We start from the raw sequence: 27,719 nt of genomic DNA, 5'->3' as shown, positions 1-27,719 counted from the left end.
CCTCAACATAATAAAGGCCATATATGACAAACCCACTGCCAACATCATCTTCAATTGTGAAAAACTGAAACTATTTCTTAAAATATCAGGAACAAGACAAGGTTGCCCACTCTCACCATTCTTATTCAACAGAGTTTTGGAAGTTTTAGCCACAGCAATCAGAGACCAAAAAGAAATAAAATGAATCCAAATCAGAAAAGAAGTAAAGCTGTCACTGTTTGCAAATGACATGATACTATACACAGAGAATCCTGAAGATGCTATCAGAAAACTACTAGTGCTAATCAATGAAATTTGGTAAAGTAGAAGGATATAAAATTAATGCACAGAAATCTCTTGCATTCCTATACACTAAGTATGAAAAATCTGCAAGTTAAATTAATGAAACACTTGCATTTACCACTGCAACAAAAAGAATAAAATATCTAGGAATAAACCTACCTAAGGAGAAAAAAGACCTATATGCAGAAAATTATGACACTGATGAAAGCAATTAAAGGTGATACAAATAGATGGAGAGGTATACCATGCTCTTGAATTGGAAGATCAACATTGTGAAAATAACTATACTTCCCAAAGCAATCTACAGATTCAATGCAGTCCCTATCAAACTACCACTGGCAGTTTTCACAGAACTAGAACAAAAAATATCACAATTTTTATGGAAACACAAAAGACCCCAAATAGCCAAAACAATCTTGAGAAAGAAAAATGGAGCTGGGGGAATCAGGCTCCCTGACTTCAGAGTATACTACAAAACTATAGTAATCAAGAGAGTATGGTACTGCCACAAAAACAGAAATATAGATCAGTGGAACAGGATAGAAAACCCAGAGATAAACCCACGCACATATAGTCACCTTAGTTTTGATAAATGATGGAAGAATATACAATGGAGAAAAGACAGCCTCTTCAATAAGTCCTGCTGGGAAAACTGGACAGCTACATGTAAAAGAACAAAGCTAGAACACTCCCTAACACCATAAAAAATATAAACTCAAAATGGATTAATGACCTAAATGTAAGGCCAGAAACTATCAAACTCTTAGAGGAAAACATAGGCAGAACACTATGACATAAATCACAGCGAGATCTTTTTTGACCCACCTCCTAGAGAAATGGAAAGAGAATCCAAAATAAATAAATGGGACCTAATGAAACTTAAAAGCTTTTGCACAGCAAAGGAAACCATAAACACGAGGAAATGAGAACCCTTAGAATGTGAGAAAATATTTGCAAATGAAGCAACTGACAAAAGATTAATCTCTGAAATTTACAAGCAGCTCATGCAGCTCAATTTCAAAAAAGCAAACAACCCAATCCAAAAATAAGCAGAAGACCTAAATAGACATTTCTCCAAAGAAGATATCAGATTGCCAACAAACACATGAAAGAATGCTCAACTTCACTAAGCATTAGTGAAATGTAAATGAAAACTACAATGAGTTATCGCCTCACACCAGTCCGAATGGTCATCATCAAAAAATCTACAAACAATGAATGCTGGAGAGGGTGTGGAGAAAATGGAACCCTCTTGCACTGTTGGTGGGGATGTCAATTGAACAGCCACTATGGAGAACAGTATGGAGGTTCCTTAAAAAACTAAAAATAGAAGTACGGTATGACCCAGCAATCCCACTACTGAGCATACACCCTGAGAAAACCATAATTCAAAATAATCATGTACCATACTATCCATTGAGGCTCTATTTACAATAGCCAGGACATGGAAATAACCTAAGTGTCCATCGCCAGTTGAATGGATAAAGAAGATGTGGTACATATATTCAATGGAATATACACATTAAAAGAAATGAAGCTGAGTTATTTGTATTGAGGCAGATGGACCTAGAATCTGTCATATGGAGTGAAGTAAGTCAGAAAGAGAAAAATAAATTCTGTATGCTAACACATATATATGGAATCTACCAAAAAAGAAAAAAATGGTTATGAAGAACCTAGGGACAAGACAGGAATAAAGATGCAGACATAAAGAATGGGCCTGAGGACACGGGGAGGAGGAAAGGTAAGCTGGGACTAAGTGAGAGAGTTGCATGGACTTATATATACTACCAAATGTTAAATAGATAGCTAGTGAGAGGCAGCCACATAGCATAGGGAGATCAGTTCAGTGCTTTGTGACCACCTAGAGGGGTGGGATAGGGAGGGTGGGAGGGAAACGCAAGAGAGAGATATGAGTATATCTGTATATTTATAGCTGATTTACTTTGTTATAAAGTAGAACTAACACACCATTGTAAAACAATTTTACTTCAATAAAGATGTTAAAAATAAAATAATAAAACCATCATCACAAAAAACAAATTAAAAAATAAAACATTGTGTTAATTTGTGTTGTACAGCAAAGTGATTCAGTTGTCTGTGTGTATATATATGTATATATATATATATATATATATATATATATATATATATATATATATACATATATTCTTTTTCTTGTTCTTTTCCTTTATGGTTTTTCACAGGATATTAAATATAGTTCCCTGTGCTATACAGTAGGACTTTCTTTATCCATTCTATATATAATAGTTTGCATCTGCTTATCCTAAGCTCCCAATCTATCCCTCCCCCAACCCCCACCCTCTTGGCAAACACAAGTCTGTTTTCTATGTCTGTTTTTTAGATAAGTTCATTTGTGTCATATTTTAAATTTCACCTATAAGTGATATCATATGTTATTTGTCTTTTTCTTTCTGACTTACTTCACTTAGTATAATAATATCTAGGTCCACCCATGTTGCTGCAAATGGCATTTTAAAATTCTTTTTTATAGTTGTTAGTATTGCATTGTATGTATGACACATCTTTTTTATCCATTCATCTGTCGATGAACGTTTGTTTTTTTCCCATGTCTTGGCTATTGTGCATAGTGCTGCTATGAACATAGGGGTGAATGTATCTTTTTGAGTTATAGTTTTTTCTGGATACATGCCCAGAAATGGGATTGCTGTATCATATGACAACCCTTTTAGTTTTTTGAGAAGGTTCCATACTGTTTTCCATAGTGGCTGTGCCTCTCAGAATCTTAATATGATCATTTTCTTTATCTCGCCCCTACTCACTTCAGAATTCGGATTCTCTTTCATTTAAAAACTAACTTGATCCTTAACAGATAATTCATTATTGCCTAATCTTCCCATGCCTCCATTTCATCATCTGTAAAATAGTGTTGCTGTAAAGGTAAATTAAAATATATACATAGGTAACTTTTTCAGTCTAGCATCCACAATATTGTCAGAGCTTATGAAATTGTGTCTTCTATCTCCCTACCCATCCTGTGGACATTTATATAAAGAGCACAGTGCTTTAATGCTCAGTCCTAAATATTCAGTTGTGAGGAAGGGAAGGCTCCTGAGATCTTCTAGATAGAATGTATTGACAAATGTGTAAAATATCAAACCAAGGAGTAAATAAGGTCAATACTACATTCATCTTTATAAAAGAAGGAGAAAATGATAACTTTGGAAGTTACAGACTTACCAACTTAGCTTTGCTATTAGAAACTATAGCAAACTTCACAATTTGTAGGAAATGTAACAGGACCTCTGAGAGAATAATAGGATGTTGTTAGTTTAAATGAAGATTCAAAAGTAAGATCCGGGCTTCCCTGGTGGTGCAGTGGTTGAGAGTCTGCCTGCCGATGCAGGGTACATGGGATCGTGTTCTGGTCTGGGAAGATCCCACATGCCGCGGAGCGGCTGGGCCCATGAGACATGGCCGCTGACCCTGCGTGTCCAGAGCCTGTGCTCTACAACGGGAGAGGCCACAACAGTGAGAGGCCCGCGTACTGCAAAAAAAAAAAAAAAAAAAGTAAGATCCATGAAGAAATTCCAGTTATTACTTTAATGATCCTGGGAATTTATGTTGGTTGGTCCATTGTAACAGCTTAATAAATATTATAAAGAAAGGAGAGAGGGAATGAAAATAGTCGGTGGAAGGATGTCGACAAGGGAGAGAAAAAAGGCCAGCAGGCAGGAAGGAAGAATGGAGAATTATGACATGGCTTAGCAAGCTTTTAACTATAAGGAACAATGGTTATTTAAGTCACAGTCAAAGCCAGGGGAATGCAACAAGGGAAGAAACAGCAATTTATTGAATATTTCTTATCAGCCACTACTCCAAGCATGAACTCACTCAGTGTTACGCATTTAGGCTTCGTGCCACATCAATAGAACATCACTGCTGCAACCAAAGACATTTGAGGAGAAATTTAAATCTTTATGGCAGTTTCTGAAGAAAAAAAATATAATATTTTTACCATTACACTGCAGAGCTCAGAAATACATACCCCTTCTCTTGTCTTCGATGTAGTTTGCAAACACAACAGCTAATCAAAAACACTCCCCCTAAATCCCAGATCCCTTCAACTTGCTCACAAACTCAGTCCACATAGACATTTTCTTTTCCTTCTAGATCAGTCTTTATTATACAAGCCAACTTGGCTTCCTTGTGGGATTATTTCATTAAAGCCTGGATTCCCCCCATCTGTCAGCTCAACAAAAGGAATCCCTTCAAAATACATTTAAAAATCCATTTATCTAATTTATGTGTTAACTTGTTTCTTTTGTGTCTCCTGGATATGATGGATATCCCAATAGAGTATTCATCTTTTCCTTGCTTTATCTCCAAAGTCTAGCACATTGTCTACTGTGATTCAAAAGATATTTGTCAAATGAAAAACTCAGTTATACTCTCTACCTTACTTTTTTGGTTTCTACAGCAGCAAAGAAGGAAATGAGGATTCTGGGACATACCTAGAAATGAAACTTATTTTTCTTGGAAGAGGTTCTATGACAGAAAGAAGTAAAGGCAAGTCCCCAAGAAAACTGTAGACATCTCTTTTATCAAAGAAATATATAAATAGGCATTGATTAAATTAGTGTTTTCTAATTAGTGATTATCACTGTCTATATCTCAGTACCCTTGGGAGATTATGATAGTTTATGAGAGGCAAGATATGCATATGTCACCTTTTCTTATAAACATGAAAAAATATAAATGGAAGAGCAACTTGAGTTACTAGATTTCACAAGACGGTTTGTGTCAATGTCAAATGAGCTATACACTCACCAAAGGCTAGGGATGCTCACAGGTGGAGATTATTATAGGCTAGAGCAGTCAGGGAAGCCAAATGGGGCAAGTGATTATTATCACTATTTCATGCCAAACTCTACTCTGATGATGTTACTGAAAATATTTTATATCTGTAGCATGTTATTTAAAGCACTCTCTCCTATCACCATTGTTCTCTATATCATATGCAAACTGATACTTGTTATTTAAAGCTAATGACTGATAATAATGATGAAACATATGCAAGCTCAATTCATTTATTCATCATTTAACAATTATGTATTAGGAAGTTACAATATACAAGCCACTGTTCAAATACTTATTTCAAAGCAGCAATGAAAATAGAAATAGCCCCTATCCTCATGAAGATCACATTCTATTGGGTGAGATATTTCACACAAAAAAGTAAAAAAGAAAAACAAAACACACATGAGATCATTACTTCTTATACCATTTTATGTAGGAAATAAACTGGTTAACAAGAAACAGAGTACTTTGGCATAGTTACTTTAGCAACACTAATGTGTGATACCACTCTTAAAAGAATTACATTGGTTGATATCTGAAAATGAGGATGGATTAGCCTGCTGAGTTGCTATGGGAGGAAATTTCTAAGTAAAAGAAGGACAAATACAAACTCCTGGACATAGGAAAATGCTTAGTTTCCTAAGGGAAGGAAAAGAAGCTGATATAGTCAGAGAGAAATGATCCAGTTTTAAAATGTGATAAGTACAGAGAAGTAAGGAGAAACTGGATCACAATGGGCCTTTGTAAGTCATGGAGAAAATATTAGTTTTTATTCAAAGAGCAATGTAATGCAGTTGTAGAATTTTGTGTCTAAATGAAACAGAAGTAGCATAGTATGATTAGTACTTTTGAAGATCATCCGGGCTGCTGGAGAATAGATTCTAGTAAGGACAGAGGGGAAACAGGGAACACAGTTAGGAGATAACTGATTGTAAGAGACCAGACAGGAGATGACAGTTACCTGGGCTAAGGTGGGACATTGGAGAGAAGGCAATAGTGATGGCTTACAACTCTCAGGGCTCACCTATGGTCAACGTGACCCAATAAGTTTGGTTGCTACACAATGAGATGGGGGAGAGTGTATCAAGAGGAAAAACCACCACGTCCACTATAGCATAAATAAAAATATTTTCACACGAAGGAAAGGAAAATGTGTAAGTTACTCCAAAACACAAAACAATGATTATTAGTGGAAGGTAGAGGGATTTTGAATCAATATTAGTGAATAGGAATTTATAATGAATTCTGAACATTCAACCACATAATGGCCTGCTTTATAAAGTAAGAACACCTACCAGTATCTTATCAGATACTAGTGTTCAATGAAGCACAGTTATAGAGAGTAACAATAATTCCGAGGTACAGTAAACAAATGGGTTTGATTTCCTTTCCAAATCTAAGATGCTGTAAAGACAATGTGGAATATCAATAGTTTTCCACCACGAATGCAGTCATTCTGCATGTCTGTGAAACCAGGTAGTAAAGAAACTTTAGACATTTAATTAATAGTTGTCTAGATATTTATTTTACATACCTGACAATATAGTCTTTGTTAATTTATTCAATATGGTGTATGATTTTCACTTATTTTTTTCTCATCAGTTAAGTCTATCAGTTAAGTCTACATGTACTTGCTATTGGTGAAGTTTCTGCTATTGAGTCTTAAGGAGTTAGTTGTTGCCACAAATTCTGTACAGGAAGTACATTTGTAAGTTTCTTTCAGATTACGTCTCACCTGAATATACAAAATATCTTTGCCAGTAGTCAAGATTGATGATCTAGGTTAGAAGACACTGAATCCATACCGTTCCTCCCACTCTACTCTGTTTAATGACCTTAGACTACATAATTCCTGTCCTGTCTTTCAAGTTCATGTCAATGATTACAGAGAGTGTAGAGGAAATATCAGAAATCCAGCACTACAAAATCACCTCATGATTCTTGTCTCCCAACTAGTGAGCCATCAGAGTCATTTTAAAATAAAAGAACATTTCATTGTTTTATCACGAAGCCATGTACTTCCCATACATCCTTGACATTCTGCCAATGTTCCAGAGTAATTAAACCAGAGATTTGAAGCTAAGCCTCATCACAAATTATAATTAACATGTACTCAGTGCATTAAAGTTTCCATTCATTTTTTTCAGGTGTTCAGCATCAAACCTGTAAAGCAATAAGGATCTATTTTGCAATTTTTGAGGACACAAAAAATAATGAATTTTCCGTGGGCCAAAGAAGAGTTCCATTTCCCCCAAAAGAAACTCTTGTGCTCCCAAAAGGTGATTGCTGCCTGAATCTAATACAAACTATAAATACAATATTAGGTATGGAATATGAATATTTATCAATGAGAAAAAATCAAAACAATTTTTAAAATTAAAAGATTGACAAATACCACAGTGACAACAAAATATAGAATAGTACCATAATATTTTCAGTAATCACTGTTTGACACACTTCTCTAATACTTTTTTTCTGCTTATTATTTGATCACTTGTCCATATGGCAAAGATTTCAAAGTTGCTCAGGAGTCAATTGAAACATCATTCACTCTTTCCTTCAGCATTTTGGCCACAGTGACTTACTGATATTTAGATGTTTATTTGCCAAGGCAGAAGGGAAATACTTTGTCTCTTAGCATCTCAGAAGTCTAGTAGGAGGTAGACATCATGAAGTTGGCAAAAAGGGGACTAAGAATGAACATGTAACATGGTTTAAATTTACAAAAATTAAAAAATTAAAACTATACACACAAACACACAGTGGACAAAATCACATACATTATGACAACTTAGCCTCACAGGCTGGAAGGAGTTACTATTTTCTTTATTTGAAAAATCAGGAAACTGTAGCTTAGAAATGTCAATTTGCAAAAATCCACAAGATTACTACATGGCGAATTTTGTCTATGTTTCCTGACTAAAATTCTCATGCTCATCCACTATACCATTCTGTTGCTTCTTGATGTGGAATAATTAAAAGGAAGGGGAGGGGCATTTATTTGGAAAGGAATGGAATGAAGCACCCCATTTCTCATATTCAAATATTTATCTTTCTTTACATCTCACAGCTTATACTTTTGTGCAGCAATGAGGGTAAGACATTCCCTTCGTGACATTACTGGGCCATGCATATCCTCTTCTGTAGGCAAGAACTGATAATTCCTGTACTATTTTGGCTACTGTTAGTCCTTTTTCTCATATTCCATCATGTGGATTTTTCCTGCAGTGACTTTTATATTTGACAGAAAGAACAAGCATATATTCTGCATTCTCAAAAGACCCAGAGTCACATTCCTGGGGAATTTGCAGTTTCCCAAAAGGATCACTTTGATAGAAATGTAGCCCATTTAAAATTCCTCTTTCATGTTTATTAATTGGTCACAGCCAGGGCTGTGCTAAATAACAACCATATTGCTTGAATACAAAAAGAAATCCATTTTCTCTTGGTGAGATAGAAGTCCCTATGAACATGAGATAAGTGTATAATAAACTCACAGAGGAGGAAAATAATTTTTCAAAGAAGTAAACTCTAAAACTGTTTGTGTACTTTTAGATAATTATAAATATATAATTTCTCAAATCATTGTATTTACCTAATCCTGTTTTCTTAAAATACTTTTAGCGTTTGTGAAGAAAAACTTTGAAGTATCCTTTACAAAATGCCTACATTTTCTATTTTATTATGTTTTAGCCTTTCTCATTTTCTGATATACTCTTGCATTCATAATCAGTATTTTCTACAGCAATATCATTTAAAGCAGAAATTCTCTCTAGAGAATTATCTTCACTGACTATGGAAGAGTCTCAACTATTATGTAAATTATTTTTCTATCATTATTGAATAGCCCTAAAAAGTCTGAATGTTTTAGAACTGCTGAAATTTTAAGAATTATGTCTGACTTTAACAAGTAAAGGGAAAATGGTTTAAGGAAAAGCATAGCTGTTATTTAAATCAATATAGTGTACCATGAGTACAAGTTCAAAAAATTAAAACTTGGCCAAAAAAATGATTGGAAGAAAAGGTTATTTGCCATTAAATATTTTATTCTATTGGCAATAAATAGTCGTGGAACTTTGTTGAGTAAAGGGGTTACCCTGTCAAAACTCTTATGCAGGAATTCAGTTGGAAGGACATTGTAGCAAGGTAAGAACTGGGAGGGAATTTGGGAAACCAGCATGAAGCTTACATGTGATATGATGAAGACAAAAAACTTAACCAGATGAAATGAAACATGCACGTGCTCTCAGTTTCCTCAGGTTCTTAAATCAAATAATTTATGTCTTACACTAACATTTGGGTAATATTATACCATTGTTTCTTCAATTATTTTTTAAACCCCATTCTATCTCTTCTCCTATTCTGAGGTACAAATTACACATATATGAGACCTTTGATTTAATATTGTCACATAGGTTTTGAGTCTAGGTTTCTTTATTTTTGATCTGTCTTGAAGCACATTGATCCATTTCTCTGCCATATTTATTATGTTGTTAGTCCCATCCATTGAACATTTTATTATAGATATTATTTAGTTGCAGAATTTTAATTTTGTTATTTTTAATAATTACTATTTATCTATTGCACTTTCTTATTTTCTCATACATTGAAAGCACATTTTGCCTTATAACATTGATGATGGTTATTTTGGTTACTTAAAAATACTTGCAGCTAATTCCAACGTCTGGGCCACCTCAGGTCACAGTTTCCTTATTCTTCATATTGAGTAATTTGGATTGAGTATTTTGGCTGCTTAAAAATACTTGCAGCTAATTCTGACATATGGGTCACCTCAGGTCACATTTTCCTTATTCTTCATATTGAGTAATTCAGATTGAGTATTTTGGCTGCTTAAAAATATTTGCAGCTAATTCTAACATCTGGGTCACCTCAGGTCACATTTTCCTTATTCTTCATATTGAGTAACTGTATTCTTCATATTGAGTAATTTGGATTGTACATTGTGAATGTCACATAATGAAAATTCTAGATTCTTTTATATTCTACCAAAGTCTGATTTTTTTGTCATTTGTTTGGCATAAAATCAAGTTGTTTGAACTCAAATTATAAGCTCTTACTTGGATAGCTGCTCAAATCTCAGTTCATTTCTTTTACTCTCATCTGGGCTGCAGTTTGTCTATCTCATGCATACATAATTTATGGCAATCCTAAAATGGGGAAAGCCTATGTAAACCTTAGGATAAGAGATAGAGTGACTCTCCCTTCTTTCTCACTTTCTAGCCATTGTGGGTATTCCAAGTTCTGAAGACTTCAGTTTTTCCATCAGGAATTTAAGAGTTCCATACAGTTCTGACTATAGTTTGCAAAAAAAAAAAAAATTCAAGAAACATTGCTTGCCTCATTTCTCTTCTAAGTCAACTCCTCTTTGAATAAGCCTGCTTTTATTCACACTTCATACCTTCAGGAAAAAAAAAAAAAATATATATATATATATATAATGTATATGTATTTACATTTCTTCATCAATAGAGTGGAATTTTTATAATTTTATTTGGTATTCTTGATTTTCTATAGTGATTTTATTAGCTATGTGGAGACGTTAGGATTTAGGTGACTACCATTACCTCAGGCTCTTGGAATTCTGAAGACAGATGCTTGTTTTCCCACCACTAACACTAGATTGCAGCCAAACATGTCTGTGTGTTTGCTGCTTGGCTACCAAAATCATGCTGACATTTTGTACTCTCTGTGTTGCATAAGCAATCAGAAATAATTCTGATTCCTTTAATTCGGAAGAAAAATGTAATATAAATAACATGGCTTTTATTAACACACCTGGTTTGGAAAATTGGCCCTAGTGCTGACTGGCTATACTTTCCCAGTCACATGAACTTTCTAAGCTTTATTCCTCACAATTATGAAGTAGGAGCAGTCATACTTTTCTCATAAAAACATATAATGTCTGTACAATAGTACTGGATATATGAACTACCTTCTCCTTAATTATATATATATAATGAAACTGAATTTCAAGGTCACCCATTAGGCTGAAACCTAATTCCTAATTCCATATGATCCTTTTCAGAGTTTCGAGCTCTTTTTAAAAAATATTTAGACTTTTTTCAATTCTGGAAAGAACCAATACTTTTAATTTTAACAGTATTTGACATACTATTATGATTTGTAAGTTAAAAAATTCTGTGATTCTCAATGACAACATTAGTAAAGGTCAAATCATGTCTCAGTGTTATGGGAATAGTAACTAAATTTAATGAATATAAAGTGTCTGGTATATTACTGGTATATAACAATGTTAGCTTACTTTCTTGAATTTTGTATAAGTCCTTATAAACATTTGCAAAGTATTTTTCATTGTCCTGTACTTCATTGGATATTTATTTTTACTGTGTTGTCATTAATATCATGTGATTCTCCAACCAGGGTTGTATATACTACACTATATTCTATTTGTCTGTAAGGCCCAAATATTTCCCAATTTTGTGAACGACTGGGTTCTGCAACAAATAGGTGAGAAACACCCTGGGATTTTTTCTTGTACAGATATTCTCTTCTCTCTGCCAGATAAAGTGTGTAACAGTGCTATTACAACATACTTAAATTTGACCTGACCCTGCTTAAAACCAGCATATACAAATATGTCCTCCCTCTGACAGAGTAATATCTTTTAAAAGCAGAGACAAGAATGGCTGAGGCATATCTCTTTCTGTGTTCTGTAAACAGGAGACAGGTATAGCTTTCGAAAGATGTAAATGTATCCCCAGGGGCAATCTTCTTCAAGGTAAAAGTTGTGTTTTCTTAACTTCCTTAAAAGTTTTCTCTTTTGCCCTGCCATCTAAAGAACAATTTACATTGAGGTCAGGTTGATGCTGTGAGACAAGTCACAGAGTGATCTGAGATTTTCATTTCAGGCTGCTCCTCTGATTTAAACTCCAAGCATTACAGCCAGAGCTTCAGGTATAATCTACTGTTTTTTCATTTGAGAGTATGTAGTGAGGTGGTTGGAACTAGAGTCTGTCATACAGAGTGAAGTAGGTCAGAAAGAGAAAAACAAATACCGTATGCTAACAGATATATATGGAATCTAAGGGAAAAAAATGGTCATGAAGAACCTAGGGGTAAGACAGGAATAAAGACACAGACCTACTAGAGAATGGACTTGAGGATATGGGGAGGGTGAAGGGTAAGCTGTGACAAAGTGAGAGAATGGCATGGACATATATACACTACCAAACGCAAAATAGATAGCTAGTGGGAAGCAGCCGCATAGCACAGGGAGATCAGCTTCATGCTTTGTGACCACCTAGAGGTGTGTGATAGGGAGGGTGGGAGGGAGGGAGATGCAAGAGGGAAGAGGTATGGGAACATATGTATATGTATAACTGATTCACTTTGTTATAAAGGAGAAACTAACACCATTGTAAAGAAATTATACTCCAATAAATATGTTAAAAAATAAAATAAAATTAAAAAAATACAAAGACCTTATATTTGTTTTCCTTATTTTAAAAGAAGAAAATTTCAAATGTAGATATTAGCTTTCCTCTGTAAGTAGAAAACCTTCATATTTAAACTACCAATTTGAAAATAACAGTCTTCTGTATTTTATTGAATTCAAATATTCAGTGTAAGAATATTTAATCCCCAAACATAGCTGGGCCACTTTTAAGCACTGTTATGACATAACTTTGAATATGCCAAAGATAAAACCAATCAAGCTGAATAATGATGGTAGTGGTGATGATTTTGGTAGAGATGACACATGATGACTTAATCTGGTGCCTATTGAAAGCATATGGAGAGATACTGAGAAATTCAGGCTTTTCCTTAAGAAACAAATTTAAAATATACATACGAATCGCTGTGAGATATATAAAACACAATAATTTAATTATGTAATTATACACAATTATACATTATGTATAATTATACATAATTATACATATATAATTATACATAATACAGAAAAGTCTGAAGTTGAAACAGAAATTTTCAGAAGGTAGACAACATGCAAAGAAATGGAGAAAGCAGGATTGTATAACTAGATATCTTTGAGTTCAAATGCAACCCTAACCATGTGTTGCTCTTTGCAAATTTAAGTAAGGAAATAATTTCTCTGCGGATAATGTGACTCAAGAAAAAGAGGATGAAAAAGAAAAGGAGGAGGAGAGGGAGGAGAAGGAGAAGGAGAAGAAGAAGAAGAAGAAGGGGGAGGGGAGGGAGAGAGGGAGTAGGAGAAGGGGAAGGAGAAGGGGAAGAAGAAGGAGAAAAAAAAAACAATCCTTAACTTGAATGGTTGTTTTGAAATGTGATCTTTTAATGAAGCTTCATGGCATAATATCTAGTACATAGAGATTAAACAATATTTGCCACTGTATGTGGGTTAAGGAAATTGTACAAAGAAGATGGCATATGAACTAAACTTTGTATGGTGAGTAGGATTTTGTTAGGAGGATTGAAATGGAAGAAGTCTTGTTCAGGCTTCAGAGGCGATATTAGGCCTCTAACCAATTGGTGACCTTGCCTGGACTACGTGCCTGCTTGTGAGCTGCTGCCAGCAAGTCTGGCGGCACTTAAGAAGAAGAACGGAGTGGATCGTGGAATTTCTTGAGCCTCGGGGACCTGGCCAGTTCCCGGAGGTCTAAAATTTCTTACAATACACAAATTGCGATAAACAGCATTGTTGAAGAAACCCAGAGCTGCATATTTGCGTGCAAATTGATGATATCAGTTAGCAATCTGCTATTATAAGTGGGATTCCCCTAAAGTGTAATTTGAAGTCTCACTCGCGGACTGGACGCACTGCCTGGGACCTTTCCCAATTGGGGCTCCAGATTGCTGTTTTCAGGATTTCCCAGCGCTGTCTGAGTCTGGATGTAGGTGTTGGTCCAATTTGGTGATGTGCATGCTTTTACTTTTCTTTCCCTTTTCATTTCTATTTCTTTCTTTTTAATGATTTTCTATTAAAGTTAAGTTTAAATTGTCTATTTGTGTGACGAATGGTGTCTTTTTGTTAACTAATCCTTCGAGCCTAAAATGAAAGTAAAACTTTCTGCGAAACAGATTTATACATATAAAAATAGAAAAAGATGCTATAAGCAGACAGAAATAAGATAGTCAATGTTATAAAAAGGGTAAAGAAGTGAGCAATTTTATTGTACCATTTCATGAAAAGATTGGTGATGTGTTAAATCTGTAAAGGCATATTGAGGTATAAGTGTTTATAACTTGACAATGAGGCTAAGAGTTATAAAACATGTTTTATATTAAAAAATGGTGATACAAAAATCTTCAACAAATATTAGCAAATGAAATTCAACAATACCTTAAAGAAATCATATACCATGATTAAGTGAGACTTAGTTCAGGGGTTCAGGGATGGTTCAATATCCACATATCAATCAACATGATCCGTCATATTAACAAAATATATAATAAATTACATGATAATTTCAGATGCAGAAACAGCATTTGACAAAACCCAATATCCATTTATGAAAAAAGCATTCAACAAAGTGTGTATAGAGGGAATATATGTCAACGTAATAAAGGTTGTATATGACAAACCCACAGCTAACATCATTCTCAATGGAAAAAAGCTGAAAGATTTTCCTTTAAGATCAGGAACAAGACAAGGATGCTCACTCTTGCCACTTTTGTTCAAAATAGTATTGGAAGTCCTACCCATGGCAATCAGACATGAGAAAGAAATAAATGGCATCAAAATTGGAAAGTAAGAAGAAAACTGTCACTATTTGCAGACATCATACTATATACAGAAAACTGTAAAAACTCCACCAAAAGTGATTAGAACTAATAAATGAATTCAGTAAAGCTTCAGGATACAAAATTAATATACAGAAACCTGTTGCATTTCTATATACTAACAGCAAACTATCAGTTAGAGAAATTAAGATAACAGCCCCATTTAACATTGCATCAAAATGAATAAAATGATAAATTTAACCAAGGAGGTAAAAAGATCTGTACTCTGAAAGTTATAAGATATTGTTGAAAAAAATTGAAGACAACACAAATAAATGGAAAGATATACTATGCACATAGATTGGAAGAATTAATATTGTTAAAATTTCCATACTACCCAAAGCAATCTACATATTCAATTCCAGCCTTATCAAAATAGCCATGGCATTTTTTTCCCACAAAAATAAAGCGTATAATCCTAAAATTTATATGGAACCACAAAAGACCTTGGATATCTGAAGCAACCTTGAGAAAGAAGAACAAAGCTAGAGGTATCATGTTTCTGGAAATCAAACTACACTACAAATCTATAGTAATCAAAACTGTATGGTACTAGCACAAAAACAGGCTCATAGATCAATGGAACACAATAGAGAGCCAAGAATAAAACACAGGCGTATATGGTCAATGTGTCTATGACAAAGGACACAATGGGGAAAAGACATTCTCTTCAATAAATGGTGTTAAGAAAACTGGACAGCTACATGCAAAAGAATGAAACTAGACCACTTTCTTTCACCACACACAAAAATACAGAAAAACACATCTCCAACATCTACCATCCACCTCAATTTATCAAGTAGGCTATGAGCCACACCCACCTGCATCTAGTGTTTATAACTTTCCATCTGATTTCAGATAATCTTCCTTCCACCACCTCACAATGACTCACTGTGACAATTCTAATGTCTCAAGTGTTTTTCAAATTAAAGTACCATATTTATTGTTGTACATATTTTTAAGCACTTAACATATGTAAAATTTTGCTATTGTTTTTCCCCTATATTTTGATATATCACTGATGATGTTTTACAGTGTTTTTCTCCTAAACCCATTTTCCTCACAGCCCTTTGGTTTTACTGAGTGATTTTGCACAGAAGAGAGACTTTTAGAAATAAATATGTTGTTTTATAGCTTAAAAGACTTTATAAGAAAGATTTTAATTTCACCAAATTCTGATTATTTCTGTTTATTTAATGGAATTCTAATTAAAATATCAGCAGGGTTGTGTGCACATGATTGTGTGTGTGTGTGTCTCTGTAAATGGGCAAGCTGTTATAAATTTATATAAAAATACAAAGTTTCAATGCCATGCTGAAAAAGAAAAGTTGGGAAGCCCACTGTGCCTGGTATCAAGAATTGTTATAAATCCAAAGAAATTATTTTCTAGAGATAGACAAAAAGGTCAATATATCAGAATACAGGATCAAAAAATTAACCCAGGGCTTCCCTGGTGGCATAGTGGTTGAGAGTCCGCCTGCTGATGCAGGGGACACGGGTTCGTGCCCCAGTCTGGGAAGATCCCACATACCATAGGGTGGCTGGACCTGTGAGCCACGGCCACAGAGCCTGTGCATCCGGAGCCTGTGCTCCACAATGGGAGAGGCCACAACAGTGAGAGGCCCACGCACCATAAAAGAAAGAAAAACATTAACCCACACATATATCAACATTTGACATATGAGAGATATGCTTTTTTTAGATGAATGGGAAACAATAGGATTTTCAATAAGTGATGATAGAAAATTAAATATCCATTTGGGATAAAATAAAATTTAACCTTTATCTTACACTATATAGAAAAGTAATTCCTTGATGATGAAAGTTTGAAATATTAAGGACAAATACATGAAGTTTCTTGATAACTTAGTAAAATATCATTATATTGTCACATATGGAATATATTCCTTAAAAATATGGAAAGTACTAACCGTATTTAAGCAGTTCATTCAACTACACTTACATTAAGAACTTTTGCTCATTAAAAAAAACTATACATAGAGTAAAAAAATGCATATAGTAAGAGGTATGATTTGGAATGCCTATAATTGACAAAAAAATTAGTCACCAGAAGAACTTTTACAAATCAATAATTTAGAGACAAACAACCCATTAGAAAAATGTGAGAAATTTTTAAACAGATATTTCACCAAAAACTATATTCATAACTGATATTAATAAGAACTCAAGTTTTTCAGTAATCAAGGAAAGACCAACTGAAACAGCAATGAAATATCATTCCATCACTAATTCATTGGAAAAATTAAGAATCTGATCAGTTCCAATTATTGGAGAGGTTTATATTTTTAATTAATTAATTTATTTATTTATTTGGCAGCACAGCACTACATGTGGGATCTTAGTTCCCTGACCAAGGATTGAATCCGTTCCCCCTGCATTGGAAGTGCAGAGTCTTAAACACTGGACCTCCAGGGAAGTCCCTGGAGAGGTTTGTAAGTGATGGGACCTGTCATACATGACTGTTTGGAAATTAAGTTGTTACAACCACTTTTATGTACAATTTTTCATTACCTAGGAAATTTGAAGTTATTCACACGTTCAACACAACATTTCAATTAACAACAATATATCCCAGAGACTAGTAATAAAGGGGGACTATGTACAATAATTTAAAAAATATTATAATAAAGTTAATATATCTATAATTATGATGTTAGCACATGGATAGCCACATCTGTGCAACTGAATGGGAAGTCCTGATATAGGCTAAAATATATTACCAAATTAGTGTATGACAAAGATAATAAAACAGATAATTTGGTAAGACCCATATTCTTTAATAGAATGTTTAAACAACTTGGAAACTGTCTGAAAAATGTAAAAATAGAGTAATTAATTTTAAAATACATAAAATAAATTCATAGTGGAACATATATTGAAACTTAGCAGGTTATTTATAACAGTATAAGAAAATAATGCTACAGAGTAATTGAATGATCTCAAGTTGAGAATGATCTGTTTAATGTGACATGACATGTGTTCTCAAAACAGCATATTGGAAGATTTGTAATTTGAGTTCATAATAATGAAAAAAGACATGATAAAAGACAACTTTAAAAATCCAAACACAAACAAACACGGGAAAAAACTGCAATTCCTTACATAGAAAAGCAGATACGTGTACCCATATGTGAGCAAATATCCATTAAAATATTCATAAATAATGAAATAACAAAAAGATAGGAAAAGTATATAAAGATAATTAACAAAAAAATAAATTTAAAGGGCCCTTAAACAATTGGAAGGATGATCAACCCTTCTCATAATAAAAGAAATCCAAATTTTAAAGAATGACAAAATTTTTCTTAACTTATCTAATTGATCAAACAGTTCTTGAAACATTGTGAGGGCCATGTTAGGAGAAAGGTACTCTCATGAATTTCTGATGGGAATAAAAACTGGTACAAAATCTATAAAGGGAGATTTGACAACATTTATAAGTTACAAATGCATTCACTCTTTGAATTACCAATTCCAGTTATAGATATTTGTCCTTTAGTGGTAATCACATGTGTGAAATGACAATAGAATATTGTTGTAAAATAAAAAATTGGGAAACAATGAAAATGTCCATCAATAGGAAGCTGCTTAAATAATTTATGGCATAGTCATAGTGTACAATTGTACAGCTGTAAAAACAAATGTATAAGCCCATATGGGACAACCTTCAAAATGTATTTTAAGTGAATTTTAAGTGAATAAACAAAAGTGAAGAATGGTGAATTTAACATCCAGTAGTTATTTTTTTAATAAAAATGAGATGTGTGTGTGTGTGTGTCTAGAGAGAGAAAGAAAGATAATATGTGAGAAATTATTTTCTGAGTGGCTGATCCATGCAGTGAGGAGAATTTTCACAATGTGTTTTCTCATGCTTTCTGAATTTTTTAAACAAGTGAGTGTTTTGTTTATTAAATAACTAAATGATGTGTTTATCAAATGCATAAAGAAAATGTAAAAGAAGAAAGAAGAAAGAATGAAAAAGAGGAGTAACCTAGAGAAGGTGCTATTCATAACCTGTAAAGTTCACTGGGGGAGATCTAAAACTAGATCCCCTACGGAGAGGGCAAGGAGAGAGAGAAGAAAGAGGCAGATCACTCCAGACTGGTAGGTGGCCAATTTAATAAGCAAGGGAACTTACATGAAGCTTGTCTTGGGTGGCACTAAGATGAGTAGATATCTGTACAAGTTCCCCAGAATCTTATATGAGGCATTAACAAAGTTCAGTCACATATTCAGTCTTGATGGTTTCAACAACACATTGCTCTCGTAAGACTGTGTCCTTAAAGTAGTTCCTAGTTCGAGAACAGTGGGCAGGGGTACATTTCAAAGACAGGGAGTGGGTGAAGAGCCTCGGATTGCCTGGGTCCAGCTGCAGTCATGTCTTTTAGATAAACTCTTTCAACAGAGGGAAGAAAGGAGGGAGGAAAAAAAACATGCATTTATAACATCAATCCTATATTAGAAAACACCATGGCTGAAGCTAAATATTTAATCAGATTAATATAATATGACTCCAACTATCAATTCGGATAAATATAAATGATAGAGGGTTTAAAGAATTTCATCTTGCATTTGTAAAGCCAAATCCCAATCTTTTTTTGTAAACAGCTTTTTGGTTTACAAAACACTTGCATATTTGCTTATCTTTTCAAGTAGTTACTGTTTTCTTCCACTTTTAAAATGATTAATTAGAACCTCAAAAATTTCAAGTGACACACAATGAAGCACAGAAGTTAGTTATTAAATCAGTCTTCAGAGTTTACATCACATGCTGATTACAAATTACCCTATTATCCTAAATATAAAAACCCATGACTTATTTTTTTAAACACCTTTATTGGAGAATAATTGCTTTACAAGTTTCTGTTAGCTGCTGCTGTATAAAAACGTGAATCAGCTATATGTATAGATATATCCCCATATCCCCTCCCTCTTGCATCTCCCTCCCAAACTCCCTATCCCACCCCTCTAGGTGGTCACAAAGCACCAAGCTGATCACGCTGTGTGATGCAGGTGCTTCCCACTAGCTATCTATTTTACATTTGGTAGTGTATACATGTAAATGCCACTCTCTCACTTCATCCCAGCTTACACTTCCCCTTCCCTGTGTCCTCAAGTCCCTTCTCTACCTCTGAGTCTTTATTCCTGTCCTATCCCTATGCTCTTCAGGACCATTTTCTTTCTTTTCTTTTCTGTTTTTTTTTTCATATATATGTGTTAGCATATGGTATTTGTTTTTCTCTTTCTGACTTACTTCACTCGATAAGACAGACTCCAAGTCCATTCCCCTCACTACAAATAACTCAGTTGTTTTTATGACTGAGTAATATTCCATTGTATATATGTGACACATCTTCTTAATCCATTCATCTGTCAATGGATACTTAGGCTGCTTCCATGTCCTGTCTATTGTAAATAGTGCTGCAATGAGCATTGTTGTACATGACACGTTTTGAATTATGATTTTCTCAAGGTATATGCCCAGGAGTGGGGTTGCTGATCATATGGTATTCTATTTTTAGTTTTTTAAGGAACTTCCATACTGTTCTCCAGAGTGGCTGTATCAATTTACATTCCCAACAACAGTGCAAGAGGGTTCCCTTTAATTCACACCCTCTCCAGCATTTATTGTTTGTAGATTTTTTGATGATGACTATTCTGACCAGCATGAGATGATACCTCATTGTGGTTTTGTTTTGCATTTCTCTAATGATTGGTGATGTTGAGCATCCTTTGATGTGTTTGTTGGCAATCTGTATATCTTCTTTGGAGAAATGTCTATTTAGATCTTCTGCCCAATTTTGGATTAGGGTGTTTGTTTTATTGGTATTGAGCAGTATGAGCTGCTTATATATTTTGAAGATTAATCTATGTCAGTTGTTTCGTTTGCAAATATTTTCTCACATTCTGAAGGTTGTCTTTTTGTCTTGTTTATGGTTTCCTTTTCTGTGCAAAAGCTTTTAAGTTTCATTAGGTCCCATTTGTTTATTTATTTATTTTATTTCCATTACTCTAGGAGGTGGGTCAAAATGGATCTTGCTGTGATTTATGTCATAAAGTTTTCTGCTTATGTTTTCCTCTAAGAGTTTTATAGTATCTGGTCTTACATTTAGTTCTTTAATCCATTATGAGTTTATATTTATGTATGGTATAAGGGAGTGTTCTAAATTCATTCTTTTACATGTAGCTGTCCAGTTTTCCCAGAACCACTTATTGAAGAGGCTGTCTTTACTCCATTGTATATTCTTGCCTCCTTTATCAAACATAAGATGACCATATGTGTGTGGGTCTATCTTTGGGCTTTCTATCCTGTTCCATTGACCTATATTTCTGTTTTTGTGCCAGTACCACACTGTCTTGATTACTGTAGCTTTGAAGTATAGTCTAAACACAGGGCACCTCATTCTTCCAGCTCCATTTTTCTTTCTCAAGATTGTTTTGGCTATTTGGGGTCTTTTGTGTTTCTATACAAATTACGAATTTTTTTGTTCTAGTACTGTGAAAAATGCTATTTGCAGTTTGATAGGGATTGCATTGAGTCTGTACATTGCTATGGGTACTATAGTCATTTTCAAAATGTTGATTCTTCCAACCCATGAACATCGTATATCTCTCCATCTGTTAATATCGTCTTTAATTTCTTTCATCAGTGTCTTAAGGTTTTCTGCATACAGGTCTTTTTTCTCCTTAGGTGGGTTTATTCCTAGGTATTTTATTCTTTTTGTTGCAATGGTAAATGAGAGTGTTTCCTTAATTTCACTTTCAGATTTTTCATCATTAGTGTATAGGAAGGCAAGAGATTTCTGTGCATTAATTTTGTATCCTGCTACTTTACCAAATTCGTTGTTTAGCTCTAGTAGTTTTCTGGTAACACTAGGATTCTCTATGTATAGTATCATGTCATCTGCAAACAGTGACAGTTTTACTTCTTCTTTTCCAATTTGGATTCCTTTTATTTCTTTTCTGGTCTCTGATTGCTATGGTTAAAACTTCCAAAACTATGCTGAATTACAGTGGTGAGAATGGGCAACCTTGTCTTGTTCCTGATCTAAGTGGAAATGGTTTCAGTTTTTCACCATTGAGGATGATGTTGGCTGTGGGTTTGTCATATATGGCCGTTATTATGTTGAGGCAGTTCCCCTCTATGCCTACTTTCTGGAGAGTTCTTATCATAAATCAGTGTTGAATTTTGTCAAAAGCTTTTTCTGCATCTATTTAGGTGATCATATTGTTTTTATCCTTCAATTTGTTAATATGGTGTAGGTGTATCACACTGATTGATTTGCATATACTGAAGAATCCTTGCATTCCAGGGGTCAACCCCACTTGATCATGGTGTATGATCCTTTTAATGTGCTGTTGGATTCTGTTTGCTAATATTTTGTTGAGGATTTTTCCATCTATGTTCATCAGTGATATTGGCCTGTATTTTTCTTTTTTTGTGACATCTTTGACTGGTTTCAGTATCACGGAGATGGTGGCCTTGTAGGATGAGTTAGGGAGTATTCCTCCCTCTGCTATATTTTGGAAGAGTTTGCAAATGATAGGTGTTAGCTCGTCTCTAAATGTTTGATAGAATTCACCTGTGAAGCCATCTAGTCCTGGGCTTTTTTTGTTGGAAACTTTTTAATCACAGCTTCAATTTCAGCACTTCTGATTGACCTGTTAAATTTTCTATTTCTTCCTTGTTCAGTCTCAGAAGGTTGTGCTTTCTAAGAACTTGTCCAGTTCTTTCAGGTTGTCCTATTTGTTGGCATAGTTGTTTGTAGTAATCTCTCATGATCCTTTGTATTTCTGCAGTGTCAGTTGTTACTTCTCTTTTTCATTTCTAACTATGTTAATATGAGTCTTCTCCTTTTTTTTTTTTTTTTTTGTTGAGTCTGGCTAATGGTTAATCAATTTTGCTTACCTTCTGAAAGAACCAGCTTTTAGTTTTATTGATCTTTGCTATTATTACCTTCATTTGTTTTTAATTTATTTCTGATCTGATCTTTATAATTACTTTCCTTCTGCTGAATTTGGGGGTTTTTGTTCTTCTTTCTCTAGTTGCCTTAGGTGTAAGATTAGGTTATATATTTGAGATGTTTCTTGTTTCTTGCAGTAGGATTGCATTGCTATAAATTTCCCTCTTAGAACTGCTTTTGCTGCATCCCATAGGTTTTGTGGCATTGTGCTTTCATTGACATTTTTTTCTAGGTGTTTTTTGATTTCCTCTATGATTTCTTCAGTGATATCTTGGTTATTAAGTAGCATGTTGTTTAGCTCCATGTGTTTGTATTTTTTACTGATTTTTTCCTGTAATTGATATCTATTCTCATAGCGTTGTGGTTGGAAAAGATACTTGATACGATTTCAACTTTTAAAAATTTACCAAGGCTTGATTTGTGACCCAAGATATGATCTATCCTGGAGAATGTTCCATGAGCACTTGAAAATAAAGTGTGTTCTCTTGTTTTGGATGGAATTTCTCATAAGTACCAGTTAAGTCCATCTTGTTTAATGTGTCATTTAAAACTTGTCGTTCCATATTTATTTTCATTTTGGATGGTCTGTCCATTGGTGAAAGTGGGGTGCTAAAGTCCCCTACTATGATTGTGTTACTGTCGATTTCCCCTTTTATGCCTGTTAGAATTTGCCTTAGGTATTGAGTTGCTCCTGTACTGGGTGAATAAATATTTACAATCATTATATATTCTACTTGGATTGATCTCTTGATCATTATATAGTGTCCTTCTTTGTCTCTTGTAATAGTCCTTATTTTAAAGTCTATTTTGTGTGATAAGCAAATTGCTACTCCAGCTTTCTTTTGATTTCCATTTGCATGGAATATCTTCTTCCATCCCATCACTTTCAGTCTGTATGTGTCCCTAGGTCTGAAGTGGGTCTCTTGTAGACAACACATAAAGGTTTTGTTTTTGTATCCATTCAGTCAGTCTATGTCTTTTGGTTGGAGCATTTAATCCATTTACATTTAAGGTAATTATTGATATGTATGTTCTTATTACCATGTTCTTAATTGTTTGGAGTTTGTTATTGTGGGTCTTTTCCTCTCTTGTGTTTCCTGCCTACAGAAGTTCTTTTAGCAATTGTTGTAAACTAGTTTGTTTGTGCTGAATCCTCTTAGCTTTTGCTTGTCTGTAAAGATTTTAATTTCTCCTTTGAATCTGAATGAGATCCTTGCTGGCTATGGTAATCTTGGTTGTAGGTTTTTCCCTTTTGTCACTTTAAATATATCCTGCCACTCCCTCTGGCTTGCAGAGTTTCTGCTGAAAGATGAGTTCTTAAACTTTTGGGGATTCCCTTGTATGATATTTGTTGCTTTTCCCTTGTTTCTTTTTGTTTTATTTTGTTTTGGTTTTTTGGGGTATTTTCTTGTTTTACATCTTTATTGGAGTATAATTTCTTTACATTATTGTGTTAGTTTCTGCTGTATAACAAAGTGAATCAGCTCTATGTATACATATATCCCCATACCCTCCCTCTTGTGCCTCCTCCTACCCTCCCTATCCAACGCATGTAAGTGGTCAGAAAACAAGTGTTGAACTCCGTGTGCTGTGTAACAGCTTCCCACTAGGTATCTTTTACATTTGGTAGTTTATATATGTATATTCCACTCTGTCACTTCGTCTCACCTTACGTTTCCTGCTCCTCATGTCTTCAAGTCAATTCTCTAAGTCTGCATCTTTATTCCTGTCCTGCCCCTTGGTTCTTTAGAACTATATATATATATTTTTAGAGTACATATATATGTTTTTGCATACGGTATTTGTTTTTCTCTTTTTGACTTACTTCACTCTGTATGACAGAGTCTACGTCCAACCACCTCACTACAAATAACTCAATTTCATTTATTTTATCGCTGAGTAATATTCTATTGTACATATGTGCCACATCTTCTTTAGCCATTCATCTGGTGATGGACACTTAGGTTGCTCAAATTTCCTGGCTATTGTAAATAGTGCTACAATGAACATTGTGATACATGACTCTTTTGGAATTATGATTTTCTCAGGGTATATGCTCAGTAGTGGGATTTCTGGGTTGTGTGGGAGTTCTATTTTTCATTTTGTAAGGAACCTCCATACTGTTCTCCATAGTAGCTGTATCAATTTACATTCTCACGAACAGTGCAAGAGTGTTCCCTTTTCTCCACACCCTCTCTAGCATTTATTGTTTGTAGATTTTTTGAAGATGGCCATTCTGTCCAGTGTGAGAAGATATCAAATTATAGTTTTGATTTGCAATTCTCTAATGATTAATGATGTTGAGCATTCTTTCATGTGTTTGTTGGCAATCTGCATATCTTCTTTGGAGAAATGTTTATTAAGGTTTTCTGCCCATTTTTGGATTGGGTTTTTTTTTTTTTTTTTTTTTTGATATTGAGCTGTATGAGCTGCTTGTAAATTTCAGAGATTAATCTTTGTCAGTTGCTTCATTTGCAAATATTTTCTCCCATTCTAAGGGTTTTCTTTTTGTCTTGTTTATGGTTTCGTTTGCTGTGCAAAAGCTTTTAAGTTTCATTAGGTATCATTTGTTTATTTATTTATTTTTGTGGTATGTGGGCCCCCACTTCTGTGGACTCTCCTGTTGTGGAGCACAGGCTCCAGATGCGCAGGCTCAGTGGTCATGGCACATGGGCCCAGCCTCTCCATGGCATGTGAGATCTTCCCAGGCTGGGGCATGAACCTGTGTTCCCTGCATCAGCAGGCGGACTCTCCACCACTGTGCCACCAGGGAAGCCCTCATTTGTTTATTTTTGTTTTTATTTCCATTTCCCTAGGAGGTGGGTCAAAAAGGATCTTGCTGTGATTTATGCCATAGAGTGTTCTACCTGTATTTTCCTCTAAGAGTTTTCTAGTGTCTGGACGTCCATTTAGGTCTTTAATCCACTTTGAATTTATTATTTTGTATGGTGTTAGGGAGTGTTCTAATTTCATTCTTTTCCATGTAGCTGTTTAGTTTTCCCAGCACCACTCATTGAAGAGGGTGTCTTTTCTCCATTGTATATTCTCACCTCCTTTATCAAAGATAAGATGAACATATGTGTGTGGGTTTATCTCTGGGCTTTCTATCCTGTTCCATTGATCCATATTTCTCTTTTTCTGCCAGTATCAGTCTTGATTACTGTAGCACTCTAGCATAGTCTGATGTCTTGGAGCATGGTTCCTTCAGCTTTGTTTTTCTTTCTGAAGATTGCTTTGCTTTTCAGGGTCTTTTGTATTTCCATACAAACTGTGGACTTTTTTGTTCTAGTTTTGTGAAAAATGCCACTGGTAGCTTGATAGGGATTGCATTGAATCTGTAGATTGCTTTGGGTATTATAGTCACTTTCACAATGTTGATTCTTCCAACCCAAGAACATGGTATATCTCTCCGTCTGTTTGTGTTGTCTTTAATTTCTTTTATCAGTGTCTTATAGTTTTCTGCATACAGTTTTTTTCTCTTCTTAGGTAAGTTTATTCCTAAGAATTTTGTTCTTTGTGTTGTAATGATAAATTTGAATTTTTCCTTAATTTCTCTTTAAGATTTTTCAGCATTTGTTTATAGGAGTGCAAAAGATTTTTGTTTATTAATTTTGTATCCTGCTACTCTACCAACTTCATCCCTTGCTGCTTTTAATAGTTTTTCTTTGTATTTAATTTTTGATAGGTTGTTTACTATGTGTCTTGGCATGTTTCTGCTTGGATTTATTCTGTATGGGACTCTCTGCACTTCCTGGAATTGACTATTTCCTTTCCCATCTTAGTGAATTTTTCAACTATAATCTCTTCAAATATTTTTTTCATTCTTCTTCTTTTCCTCTTCTTCTTCTGAGACCCCTGTATTTCAAATGTTGGTGTGTTTACTGGTGTCCCAGAGGTCTCTGAGACTGTCCACAATTCTTTTCATTCTATTTTTTGTTCTCCTTTGTGATAGTTTTTTCCACTATTTTATTTTCCAGGTCACTTATCCATTCTGCCTCAGTTATTCTGCTATTGAATCCTTTTAGAGAATTTTTAATTTCATTTATTGTGTTTTTCATCATTGTTTGTGTGCTCTTTAGTTCTTCTAGGTCCTTTTTAAAGGTTTCTTGTACTTTCTCAAGTCTATTTCCAAGATTTTGGATCATCTTTACTATCATTACTCTGAATTCTTTTTCAGGTAGACTTCCTATTTCCTCTTCATTTGTTTGTTCTGATAGGTTTTTACCTTGCTCCTTCATCTGCTACGTAGTTCTCTGTCTTCTCATTTGCTTAACTTACTGTGTTTTGGGTCTCCTTTTTGCAGGCTGCAGGTTCATATTTCCTTTTGTTTTTGGTGTTTGCCTCCAGTGGCTAAGGTTAGTTCAGTGGGTTGTGTAGGTTTCCTGGTGAAAGGGATTGGTGCCTGTGTTCTGGTGGATGAGGTTGTATTTTGTCTTTCTGGTGGGCAGGATCATGTGCGGTGGTGTGTTTTGAGGTGTCTGTGAACTTATTGTTATTTTAGGCAGCCTGTCTGCTAATGCATAGGTTTGTGTTCCTGTCTTGTTAGTTGTTTGGCATGGCATGTCCTACACTGTATGTTGCTGGTTGTTGAGTGGAGCTGGGTCTTAAGCTTCGAAACGGAGATCTCTGGGAGAGCTCTAGCTGATTGATATTACGTAGGGCTGGGAGGTCTCTTATAGTCCAGTGTCCTGAACTCTGCTTTCCCACCTCAGAGGCTCAGCCCTGACACCTGGCCCAAGAACCAAGACCCTGTCAGACACACGGTTTGCTGTGTAGGAACTTAAACGTGGCTCACCAAGGTTACAGATCCTGAATTGTAACTCAGCTGATCTTGAATAAATCCATCTTTGTTGGAGAAATATCTGT

Source organism: Phocoena phocoena, chromosome 8, assembly GCF_963924675.1.
Source record: "Phocoena phocoena chromosome 8, mPhoPho1.1, whole genome shotgun sequence".
Taxonomy (NCBI): domain Eukaryota; kingdom Metazoa; phylum Chordata; class Mammalia; order Artiodactyla; family Phocoenidae; genus Phocoena; species Phocoena phocoena.
This window is presented reverse-complemented; position numbering follows the sequence as displayed.